At 36.5% G+C, this 11,610-nt stretch overlaps 1 non-coding gene across 1 annotated transcript; it reads left to right on the top strand.

Annotated features, from left to right (window-relative positions):
* The first annotated feature begins 10,779 nt into the window (after positions 1–10,779).
* On the top strand, positions 10,780–10,886 carry LOC121228352 (small nucleolar RNA R71). Its single transcript, XR_005925928.1, has one exon. It is a non-coding gene; the product is annotated as a small nucleolar RNA R71 (small nucleolar RNA).
* Positions 10,887–11,610: the final 724 nt, after the last annotated feature.

Genomic DNA, 11,610 nt, shown 5'->3' with positions numbered 1-11,610 from the left:
ACAGGGCCAGAACAGCTTCTGGATTCACTGTTCCGCCTTTGGAAATTCACTATAAATTGACCAGAGATAATTAGGGGTCATACCATATATGTATGGATTTCTCTCTGAGTCTAGTTTCCATAGAAACAAACGGCATCAGTATTGAAGCTCTGTGCAGAGAGATATCCCAGTCGTAATGGGAAAAGGTCAGTGTAGTCGACCCCTGTAACATGGGAGACTTTGACTAATAAACTGTACTAGTTGGCCCAACCAAAAATTCTAGAAAAAAATCCATAGGTGGGGACATGAGTCTAGCTTCAGGGAAAAATCACAAAACTGATTTTTGAGTTGTGAAACTCAAGATATGATTTTTGAAGCGACTAGTACTCAGACCGGGCAGTGTCTGGAAAAATTTTTTTTTTAAGTTTGTTAACATCTCGTGTCCGACTCCGGTGTCGGTCTCGGGTTCGGGGTGTTACATTTGGATTGGTATTATGTTTTATTGTGTAGGTGTGTGCATGGAAGGGTGACAAAATGGCTTGGTTAATAGCCTTGTTTTTGTCCACATTCTATGCTCCTTTCCTAAGCGTTTCACACTAAGCTCTTCGATCCTGCCTTTCGCCTCTCTAGGCTTCGCTATCACTCATGACTGGTATATGGATCTCTTTATGTAGTGGTCGGCCTTCTAAAAGCTTCTCCAGAAGCGACTAGTCGCTTCCCGAATTCCTCTTTTCTTTAGTATGGTCTAGTCTTTCCAATGCCTCCTTCCTTGCCGCCAACGTACGCTACTAGAAGAGTAAGCAAGCTACTTTGCTTGCATTTTTTTCTATAAGTGGAGCGATTTGTCGAGTCTACGAAGCTTTTCACGGCTTGCCCCATGGGCATGTTGTAACACCCCTAACCCGTATCCATCGCCAGAATAGGATTACGAGGTGTTACCGATCAACCACAACATAAATCATCATTTGTACAATAATAAACAAAATCCATTCATCTCAATCACAATGTCCATTATAAGGCTCTACGAGACCTTAAAACATGCTGAGTAATGGTTCGGGACTAAACCGATAACATTTGCAATTTTTAGGAAACTCAGAAAATTTCCTTTGATTTCAAGGTCACGCGTCCATGTGAACAGGCCATGTGCCACACATGACCACCAGACATGCCCGTGTCACAAGTCGTGTGAAAACAAGACATACATACTGACTTGCACCACACGGTCGAGGACATGTCCGTGTGCCAGGCCGTGTGTAATCTAAAAGGGATCTTGAGTCACACGGCCGAGTACACACCCATGTGCCAGCTATTATGCCATCCATGGCCAATAGACACTCCTGTGTGTCTAGGCCGTGTCAAAACTGTAGGGTATACTGACTATAATTTGAAGGGTACCCCAGGGGGACACACAGTCGTGTAACATGTCTGTGTATCGCATACGGCTGAGACACACACCCGTGTCTCTGCCCGTGTGGACAAAAATAGGCCATTTGCAAAGCTAATTTGCCACATTTTTCTCATGAACACCAAACTGTCAAACTAATATCATTTCAACATATATATAGGCAGCCAAAACATGCCAATTCAATCATATAACAAGCCAATTATCATCAGTAATTTCAACCCAAAATCATCACAACTTGCATAAATTTCGAATGCTTTAACTCATCATCTTAATATCAATTTGAAATCACATAACACACCATATCATCATCTCAAATCAAACCAACACATAAAGCATTATATATATCACATATAGCACTTACCAAACACATAATTCAAGCCAACTTAAATGGCTATACATACCACATTTACAAGCCAAATCTCATGGATAATATCATGACTCAAAACGTATCAACAACTCACTAGCCTATACATGCCATATACCAAATTTACAAGCATCCAAAAATACCAACAAGTAGTCGATAGTGTGATGATGGTTCCCAATGATCCCCAATCTTCGAGCTAGCTTTGATACTTTATAAAACAAAGACAAACAACACACAATAAGCTTCATAGCTTAGTAAGTTCGTACTAAAAATACTCAACAATTCATAAAATACAAATCATCAATTAATAAACACTTAGTAATTCTCATATCATCATTCAATTCTAATTTATGACCATTTACCATGTATATACAAATTCATCAAGTTTCATACACATAGTATCAACTACCACATAGGTTTCATACATACCTGTACTTTCCCATATTTCTTTATTTCATTCTCACCTCCTTGTTCAATACGTTAGATCATTTGGAAATCTTTCAATGCTTCAAGAACTCGAAAACTTAGTGCATAAATGTTTAGCCAAAACTATAACGATATTGCATACTTAGTGCCATCACAATAAACCGAAGCTATCTCGGTATCGCACACTTAGTGCCACACAAAGCTGAAGCTATTCCAATGTGTACACTAAGTGCTGTATATAGCCGAATCTATCTCAAAACGCATGCTAAGTGCCAAATATAGTAGATCTGTCATCTTACACAGTCGTAGTCACATATATACAATTTATGCATTATCAAAGCATTAAAAACATAATTTTAACAACTTTTATCACTATGAACTTACTTCAGATGTAAAAACGACAAAACTAGTCGATTAATCGAGTAGTTTGCTTTTGCCTCGATCTAACCCTGGGCTCCTCTTCTCTTGATCTATATGTAATCAAATTTAACTCTTTTATTCATCGACACATTCAATTTCGTCCAAAAACAAGTATTTGGGTATTTTTACACTTTAGCCCCAAAAGTTCCACATTTATTCAATTTAGTCCCTTAATCACAAAAACACAAATTACAAAAATTTAACAAAGTCCATGCTTAGCTAAATTCTCTATATGTCCCTAGCAGCCCATATTTTTTAATTTATTTCACAATTTAACCCCTCATTTACACTTTTCTCAATTTAATCCCTAATATGCATTTTTACTCAAAATTACTTTACAAAACATGTATATCAAGCACCAAGCTTTCGTAATTCAACATCAAACATCATAAAACACGTGAATTTATCAATGGTAATTTCCAAAATTATCAACCAATTCAAATTTAGGGCATGGGCTAGCTAGAACACAAAGCAACAATCACAAAAACATAGAAATCATAAAAAACCGAGCTCAAAACATACCTCAATCAAGCTTAACTATGGCTGAACCCTACATGAGCTTCCATATTTTATTTTATTTTGATTTTTGGTGGAAGATGATGAAAATTAGGCTTTAAATTTTTTTTCCTTTTGTTTATTATAACTTATTACATATTTTACCATTTTACCCTTGGTTATTAAACCATTTAATCATCAAATATAAGACCATTTATGTCCATATCCACTATCAATGGTCTAATTACAACATAAGGACCTTTCATTTAATAATCCATAGCTATTAGACACCTTTATCAAATAGAATGCAACTTTTGTATTTTATGCGATTAAGTCCTTTTCTCAAATTAACCACTTAAACAATAAAATTTTCACACGAAACTTTTACACATATATAATCACATATTGTAAACTCTAAAAATAATATTAAAATAAATTTTGACCTCAAATTTGTGGTCTCAAAACCACTGTTCCAGTTTAGCTAAAATCGGGCTGTTACAACTCTCCCCTCTTAGGGATTTCGTCCTCGAAAATCTTACTAGCGAATAGGTTTGGATATTGCTTTCTCATAGCATCCTCATGTTCCCAGGTAGCTTCTTCAACCCAATTTCATGCCATAATGCTTTCACTAATATTATTCTCTTATTTCTGAGCTCTTTGATCTCACGAACTAAAATTCGAATCGGTTCTTCACTATATGATAAGTTTGATTGAATCTTAACATCGGTCGGGGACATAACATGCAAAGGATTAGATCTGTACCTTCTTAGCATTGATACATGAAACACATTTTGAATCTTTTCTAACTCAAATGAAAATGCTAGCCAATAAACAACTGGTCCAACTCGTTTGATAATTTCATACAGCCCCAGAAATCTCGGGCTCAATTTGCCTTTTCGATCGAATAGAAGTATTTTCTTCCACGGAGATACTTTTAGAACCACTCTATCCCCTATCCGAAACTCAATATCTTTTCGTTTCAAATCTGCATATGATTTTTGATGATCTGACGTTGCTTTCAAACTATTACGAATTACTTTCACTTTTTCTTCTGTTTCTCTAATTAGATCAACCCCGTGAATCTTATTCTCACTAAGTTCAAACTAGTACAACGGTGTTCGACACTTTTGACCATATAAAGCTTCGTAAGGTGCCGTTTTTATACTCTATTAAAAGCTATTGTTTACGCGAATTCACTCAACGACAAATACATTTCCCACGTACCTTCGAACTCAAGAATGCAACATCTCAACATGTCCTCGAGTATCTAAATAACCTGCTCGGATTGACCATCTATTTGCAGATAAAATGTGGTACTAAAATGTAGCTTTATACCCAGAGCATCTTGCAATTTCTTCCAAAATGTCGATGTAAACCTTGGATCTTTATCCGAAACATAGAAATAGGTACTTCATGTAATCTCACAACCTCAGAGATATACAACTCAACTAACTTTTCAAGTGAATAATCCGTTCGTGCCGAAATGAAATGAGCTAATTTAGTCAATTTGTCCACAACAACCCAGATCGCATCTTTCTTACTCGGAGACAGGGTAAAACCCGAAACAAAATCCATAGTCACTGTACCTCATTTCCACTCAGGAATCATAATCGACTGTAATAAACCAGACGAAACTTGATGCTCAACTTTAACTTGCTGACAAATCAAACATTTAGAAACGAATTCTGAAATGTCACGTTTCATACCATGCCACCAATAAAGTTGTTTCAAATCATTATACAATTTAATACTTCCCTAATTAACAAATAAACGACTACTATGTGCTTCATTCAAAATCAGCTGAATCAACTCTAAATTTCTCGGAACACATATTTGGCCTCTAAATCTTAAACAATCATCGGAATCAACTTGAAACTCTGAATCAGAGTTAGAATCATATTGAGCTCATTTTGCTAACATTTCATTATCAACTTTTTGTGCTTCACAAATCTGTTGTAAAAATAATGGTCTCGCTTTCAACTCAGCTACAATCGAGCCGTCATCAGGTAAAACGAACTGAGTATTTATTGTACATAGAGCAAACAAAGATTTTTGGCTTAATGCATCAGCGACAACATTTGCTTTTCCTAGATGGTAGTCAATTACTAACTTGTAGTAACTGTTTTTTTATATACTATACTTAGAACTTTTATAGTCTTTCTTCAACTCTTAAATAAAAAGATAATGCATTTCAATACACTAAAACTCACATTTTCTTATATTTACAACAATGTCGATACTAATCGAACTCAATTTTTAAGTAAGAAAGAAGTTGATATAGTAAAATATTCAAGTACAAAAATCTGCATTTAATTGAAAGCTAATTTTGTATAGGTTTTGTGATGAACAATGGTGAGAAGATAATACACAGATTTTATTTATAGTGGTGAAATTGTTTGTTTTGGTTCAACTTTAAGGATACATTATGAAACAATTATTCTTTGTAAAATTAAAATGAAAATTTTCCACTTATTTGGAAAAAAGTTTTATTTTTTACATTGTTGCTAGTGCAAAAAATCATGGGTTTGATTGCGCTAAAGTGCATTATCCTCCTATTTAAGGGTTAGGGTTGGGTAAGGAAGAGCATATACGATAAGAATCTATAATAAAATTAATGTTCGAATTTTTAATAAGTGGAAATTTTCATTTTCTTTACTAAAAATAAGTCATGGGAATAGCTAAATATTACCAATTAAATTAGTTTATTGCTAATTCAAATATTAAATCATATCTAAAATAATAATACCCCTGCCAAATGTAGCATTAGAGATGTTATAGGCATAATGACTTTTTTCTCCATCTAACTTTACAAAAATGTCATTTTAGTATTCATTTAAATTTTTTTGTGCCTCTTTTAGCTTTTGAACTTGTATTTTTTTTATCAAATCACCCAAAAATGGATAAAAAAAGTAAACATTTGTTAACTTTGCTTTGTAGCATGCAAATTCAAATCTTTCTAAGTCATCAGATATTTCAAGCTTTTGTGATCAGAATAAACATGGTATTTCTTACCAAATAGATAATGACGCCAAATCTTTAATGCAAATACAATGGCTGTTAACTCTAAATCATGCATCGGGTAATTCTTTTCATGCGGCTTTAACTGTGTCAAGGAATAAGCTATGACTTTGCCTTCCTGTATCAAAACACAGCCTAGACCATTCAGCGATGCATCACTATAGATAACAAATTCTTTACCCGATTCTGGCTGTACTAACACTGGAGCTTCAGTCAAAAGGACTTTCAACTGATCAAAACTTTTCTGACATTTCTTGGACCATTCAAACTTTACATCTTTCTGAAGCAATCTTGTCAATGGAGTTGCAATCATCGAAAAGCCTTTCACAAATCGTTTATGATAACCAGCTAATCCCAGAAAACTATAGACTTCAAATACATTTCTCGGAGGCTTCCAATCCATTACTGCATATATCTTGCTCAGATCGACTTCGATACTTGATACTAACACAACATGTCCCAGAAAACCAACTTCACGCAACCAAAATTCACATTTAGTAAACTTTTCATATAACTGCTTATCACGAATAGTTTGCAATACAATTCTCAAATGCTCGACATGCTCAGTTTCATCTCTCGAATAAATCAAAATATCATCTATGAACACAACAACAAATTGATCTAGGTACGGTCTGAAAATACGGTTCATTAAGTCCATAAAGACAACAGGTGCATTCATCAGTCCAAAAGGCATAACTAAGAATTCATAGTGACCATACCTCATTCGGAAAGTTGTCTTTGGCACATCAGAGTCTCTAACTCGTAACTAGTAATAACTTGATCTCAAATCTATTTTTGACAACACTGTAGCTCCTTTTAACTGATCAAACAAATCATCAATTCACGATAAAGGGTATTTGTTCTTGATTGTCACCTTATTCAACTGTCTGTAGTCTATACACATTCTCATAGTGCCATCTTTCTTTTTCACAAACAACACAGGAGCACCCCAAGGCGAGAAACTTGGTCGTGCAAATCCTCTATTGGTTAACTCTTGCAATTGAGCTTTTAATTATTTTAACTCTGTCGGAGCCATTCTGTAAGGAGCTATCGAAATCGGTGTAGTACCCGGTATTAAATCAATACCAAATTCAACCTCTCGAGTTGGTGGTAAACCCAGTAACTCTTTAGGAAACACATCTGTATACTCACACACAACTGGTACTAATTCAATCTTCTTTTCAGTCACTTTTGTATTAAGCATATAAGCAAAATAAGCTTCGCAACCCTTTCTCACATATTTCTAGGCTAATATCAATGAAATCACTGCTGCCAAGTGATTCAAATCATCTGACTCAATTTTGATAATCTCATTATTCTAACATCTCAAATCTATCATCTTTCTTTTCCAATTCACAACAGCATCATGGGACGTTAACCAATCCATACCCAAGATTATATAAAATTCGTCAAAGGTAACAACATTAAATAGGCCGAAAAGTAATTATCCCGAATCATCAATGGACAATTCTTGCACACTTTATCAACTGAAACATACTTGCCTAAGGGGTTCAATACTCTAATCACAAATTCAGTAGATTCTATGGGCAAAGTCCTATTGGATACTAAATTCACACATATATACGAATGAGTAGATCCTGGATCCATCAATGTAATAACTTTAGTATCATAAAGGGTGAAAGTACTTGTAATGACGTCCAGAGATTATGCTTCTTCACGAGTGAAAATAGCGTAGGCTTGTACAGGTGCTCTAGTATCAGATCTCATTGTAGTGTCTCGTGTTGCCCCTTTACCACCACTCATATTTCCAACATTACAGGATGCTCTCCCTCTAATTGCAGTGTTACTTGGCCTCGTTTTCTAAGTATTATATTTTTCAACTAATTCTGGGCAATCTTTAATAAAGTGATCTCGTGAACCACAACTGTAGCAAGTTCTATTATTATTTTTCACCCAACAATCTCCAAAATTCCGTCTTCCACACTATTGACTCTCAAGTTTAACATCTTTTACGTTACCCACACTCGATACTGATGTGGCTTGAGCTTTAAGGTTGATGTATTACTTTTTGCGATCTCTATTCTGATATCCCACTAAAGTTGTTGATTGATTCAAAGAGCATAAGCATGATTACTATTAGAACTATGAAGATTTAACAGTCAAAATAACACAAGAAAAATCAAATTAGTAAAAGAAATGAAGAGGAAAGAATGAACAAAAACAATAGCTTGGTCGAGGGAGGGGCTCAGGACTTCGATGGTGATGCTGTAGTTGGCACACGGGCGTGGTAAGGAGGGCGTGGGCAAGAGTTGCGGCGGCTAAGGTTAGGGATTTTGAGGAAGGGGATGATGAATAGTGAGGGGTTTATATAGATTTTGGGGCACACGGCCACGAGTGTGCCCTTATTTCAGCCCGTGTAAGTCGTGATTTTCAAATTTGGGCGCGTCTGAAATTCGTCCCACACCTGTGTCCCTTGGGCGTGTTGGTGCATACAGTCATGTCACACGGTCGTGTCCTACTTCGTTCGCTTCTCCACACTCATGTATATAGGTGCACGCCCATGTAGTTTTACCAGTATTGAGCACGGGTGGTTGACACACCCGTGCTAAATTCTCAGTTTCAACCATGGTTTCTAGACATGGGCGTGTCGCACGCCCATGTTGTTTTGACAGACTCGCCCACGGCCACGTCGCACGGCCGTGGCAACTTATTGATCCCGTGTTTGGGAAAAATTTTACCATGTTTTCACATGGCCGTATCGCACGGTCATGTCTCCACTCGTGGTGTGAGCACGGCCTAAGGCAAGCCCGTGTGCCTGGCCGTGTGGTTCTGGAAAACCTGAGGCCAAGTACTCAGTTAGTGATTAAATGTTAAAAACTAAAATTTAAAGAAGTTAACACCATTAGTGCTCGGGTTGCCTCCCGAGAAGCGCTTATTTATAGTCTAAGCTTGACTTACCTTTCTACTGCGTGGTCATGGTGGTGCGAGGAGTTTACACTCCTCCTTCTTGCTATCAATTTTATCAAAATAAGGTTTTAAATAAGTACTATTTACCTTAAAAGTGTCGAATTTAGGATGAATTACCTCGACTGTACTGTATGGAAAAATATTGAGTCGTGAGAGGAATTTCTCCACTAGATTCAGAAGTGGCAATATGAGGATCTGCTACATCTAGTAGTACTTTGTCTCCAACCTTAAATTGATTTGGTGGAATATTGAGCTCGTCAAGGCATGGTTTTTGTTTATGTGTCCGCCATTCATCTAGTTCCTCAACTCATAGCCTTCGTTCTTCATAGATAGGTCCTTTGTTGTTGGTTGAACACGGCTCATGTGCACTCTTCAAACCTGTTTTCTGTACAGAGGGTTTCCCCACATGATCAGTACTAGTAGTATTATTTATGCAATCACCCTCAATTTTTGAGGTGTTACTTGAATTATTAGCTTGAAGAGTGATTGTTTCATCACCCACATGAAGTGTGAGTTCACCTGTACCAACATTAATTATCGTTCTAGCAGTTCCCAAAAAGGGCCTCCCTAAAATTAAAGGCACGTTACTATCCTCCTCTATGTTCAGAACAACGAAATCAACTGGGAATATAAATTTGTCAATTTTAATGAGTACATCTTCAATAATACCCCTAGGAAATCTGATTGTTTTATCTGCTAATTGAATACTCATCCTAGTTTGTTTGGGTTTCCCAAGACCTAGTTGCTTAAACATTTGTAAGACTTGACATTCATACTAGCCCCTAAATCAGCCAAGGCATTATTAACATCTAACCTACCAATTAAACAAGGAATCGTAAAACTCCCTAAATCTTTCAATTTGTTGGCCAGCTTATTCTGTAGAATGGCTGAGCAAACTGCATTCATCTCCATATGCGGTGCCTCGTCTAGCTTCCTCTTATTTGTTAAAAGCTCCTTTAAAAACTTGACTGTGTTCGGCATCTGGAAAAGAGCCTCAATAAGCGGTAAGTTAATATGTAATTTCTTTAAAAGTTTAAGGAATTTATCAAATTGTTCATCTGAGTGGTCTTTCCTTGTCGCATTGGGGTATGGTACACGTGGTTTGAACTCTTTACTTACCTATTTTTGGTCATTGTGGTCCACCTCACCTTTACCTTTACTTACCACAGTTTCTTGCCTCAGTTCTGGTTTAGGTGCAACTAACCCTTCCTTATCTTGAATGGTAATCGTATTGAGCTGTTCTCTTGGGTTAGTTTCAGTGTTACTCGGTAGGCTACCTTGTGGTCGTTCAGATATCAATTTAGAGAGCTGGCCTATCTGAGTTTTGAGCCCTTGGATCGACACTTGTTGAGGTCGAGGATTATTACCCATATAATTTAATTGCTCATTTTCCATGTTGTGGCTGTAAGGTGGCTACTCTGATTTGATCATTCCTCCTTCACTTGCATTGCATTGCATTACTGGGTGAACTTGTGAAGAACCAAGGAAACCGTCAAGTTTTCTATTCAAAAGTTCTACCTGATTAGAGAGCATGATCAAATCGATGTTAAAAATGCCACCTGCTTTCGTTGGCTTTGTCCTCATGACTTGCCACTGATAATTATTCAGTGACGTCTCTTCTATAAATTCATAAGCATCCTTAGGTGTCTTATTATTGATAGTCCCACCAGCGGCTACGTCAACCATCTGTCTAGTTGAAGGATTCAGGCCATTGTGAAAAGTTTGAACCTGTAGCTAGAGTGGTAACCCATGGTGAGGGCATCTTCTCAACAGATCTTTGTATCTCTCCCATGCATCATATAGTGTTTCTAAATCCATCTATACAAAAGAAGAGATATCATTCCTTAATTTAGCCGTTTTAGCCGGCAAAAAATATTTTAGTAAAAAATTTTCGGTCATTTGTTCCCAAGTAGTGATTGACCCTCGTGGTAATGAGTTCAACCACTGTTTAGCTTTGTTCCTTAATGAAAAGGGAAATAACCGAAGGAATATGGCATCATCAGAGACGCCATTGATTTTAAATGTGTCATAGAGTTCTGGAAAATTTGCCAAGTAAGTGTTTGGAACCTCATCTTGGAAACCATCAAACTGAACAAATTGTTGTATCATTTTAATCGTGTTAGGTTTCAGTTCAAAATTATTTGCAGCAATAGCAGGCCTAACTATACTCGACTCAGTTCTTGTTAAATTCAGTTTAGCACAATCATACATAGTACGCAGAGTAGGATTCTGATTTATTGGATCAGCGACAATTGCAGGAGGTAGTGGATTTTCCTGATTTTCAGCCATCTCCTCGGTTTTGGATTGAATATTTTCCTCTTCCTATTCCTCTGTGTATCTTAAGCTTCTCTGTATTTCTCTTCAATTTCTACGAGCTGTGCGATTGATCTCACTATCAAAAAGTAATGGTCCCGACGGGTTTCTTCTAGTCATACACTATAAAAAACCTTCCAGAAGTGAATAAAAGAGAAAATTAGAAAAAAAATTAAATTGCAAATAAAGTAAAACGGTTAAAGTAATAAAAATCGAGTGTTCCTAATATCTTAGTTCCCTGGCAACGGCAGAAAAAAACTTG

This window comes from Gossypium hirsutum, chromosome A04 (assembly GCF_007990345.1).
Source record: "Gossypium hirsutum isolate 1008001.06 chromosome A04, Gossypium_hirsutum_v2.1, whole genome shotgun sequence".
In the NCBI taxonomy this organism is placed as follows: Eukaryota; Viridiplantae; Streptophyta; class Magnoliopsida; order Malvales; family Malvaceae; genus Gossypium; species Gossypium hirsutum.
This window is presented reverse-complemented; position numbering and strand designations above follow the sequence as displayed.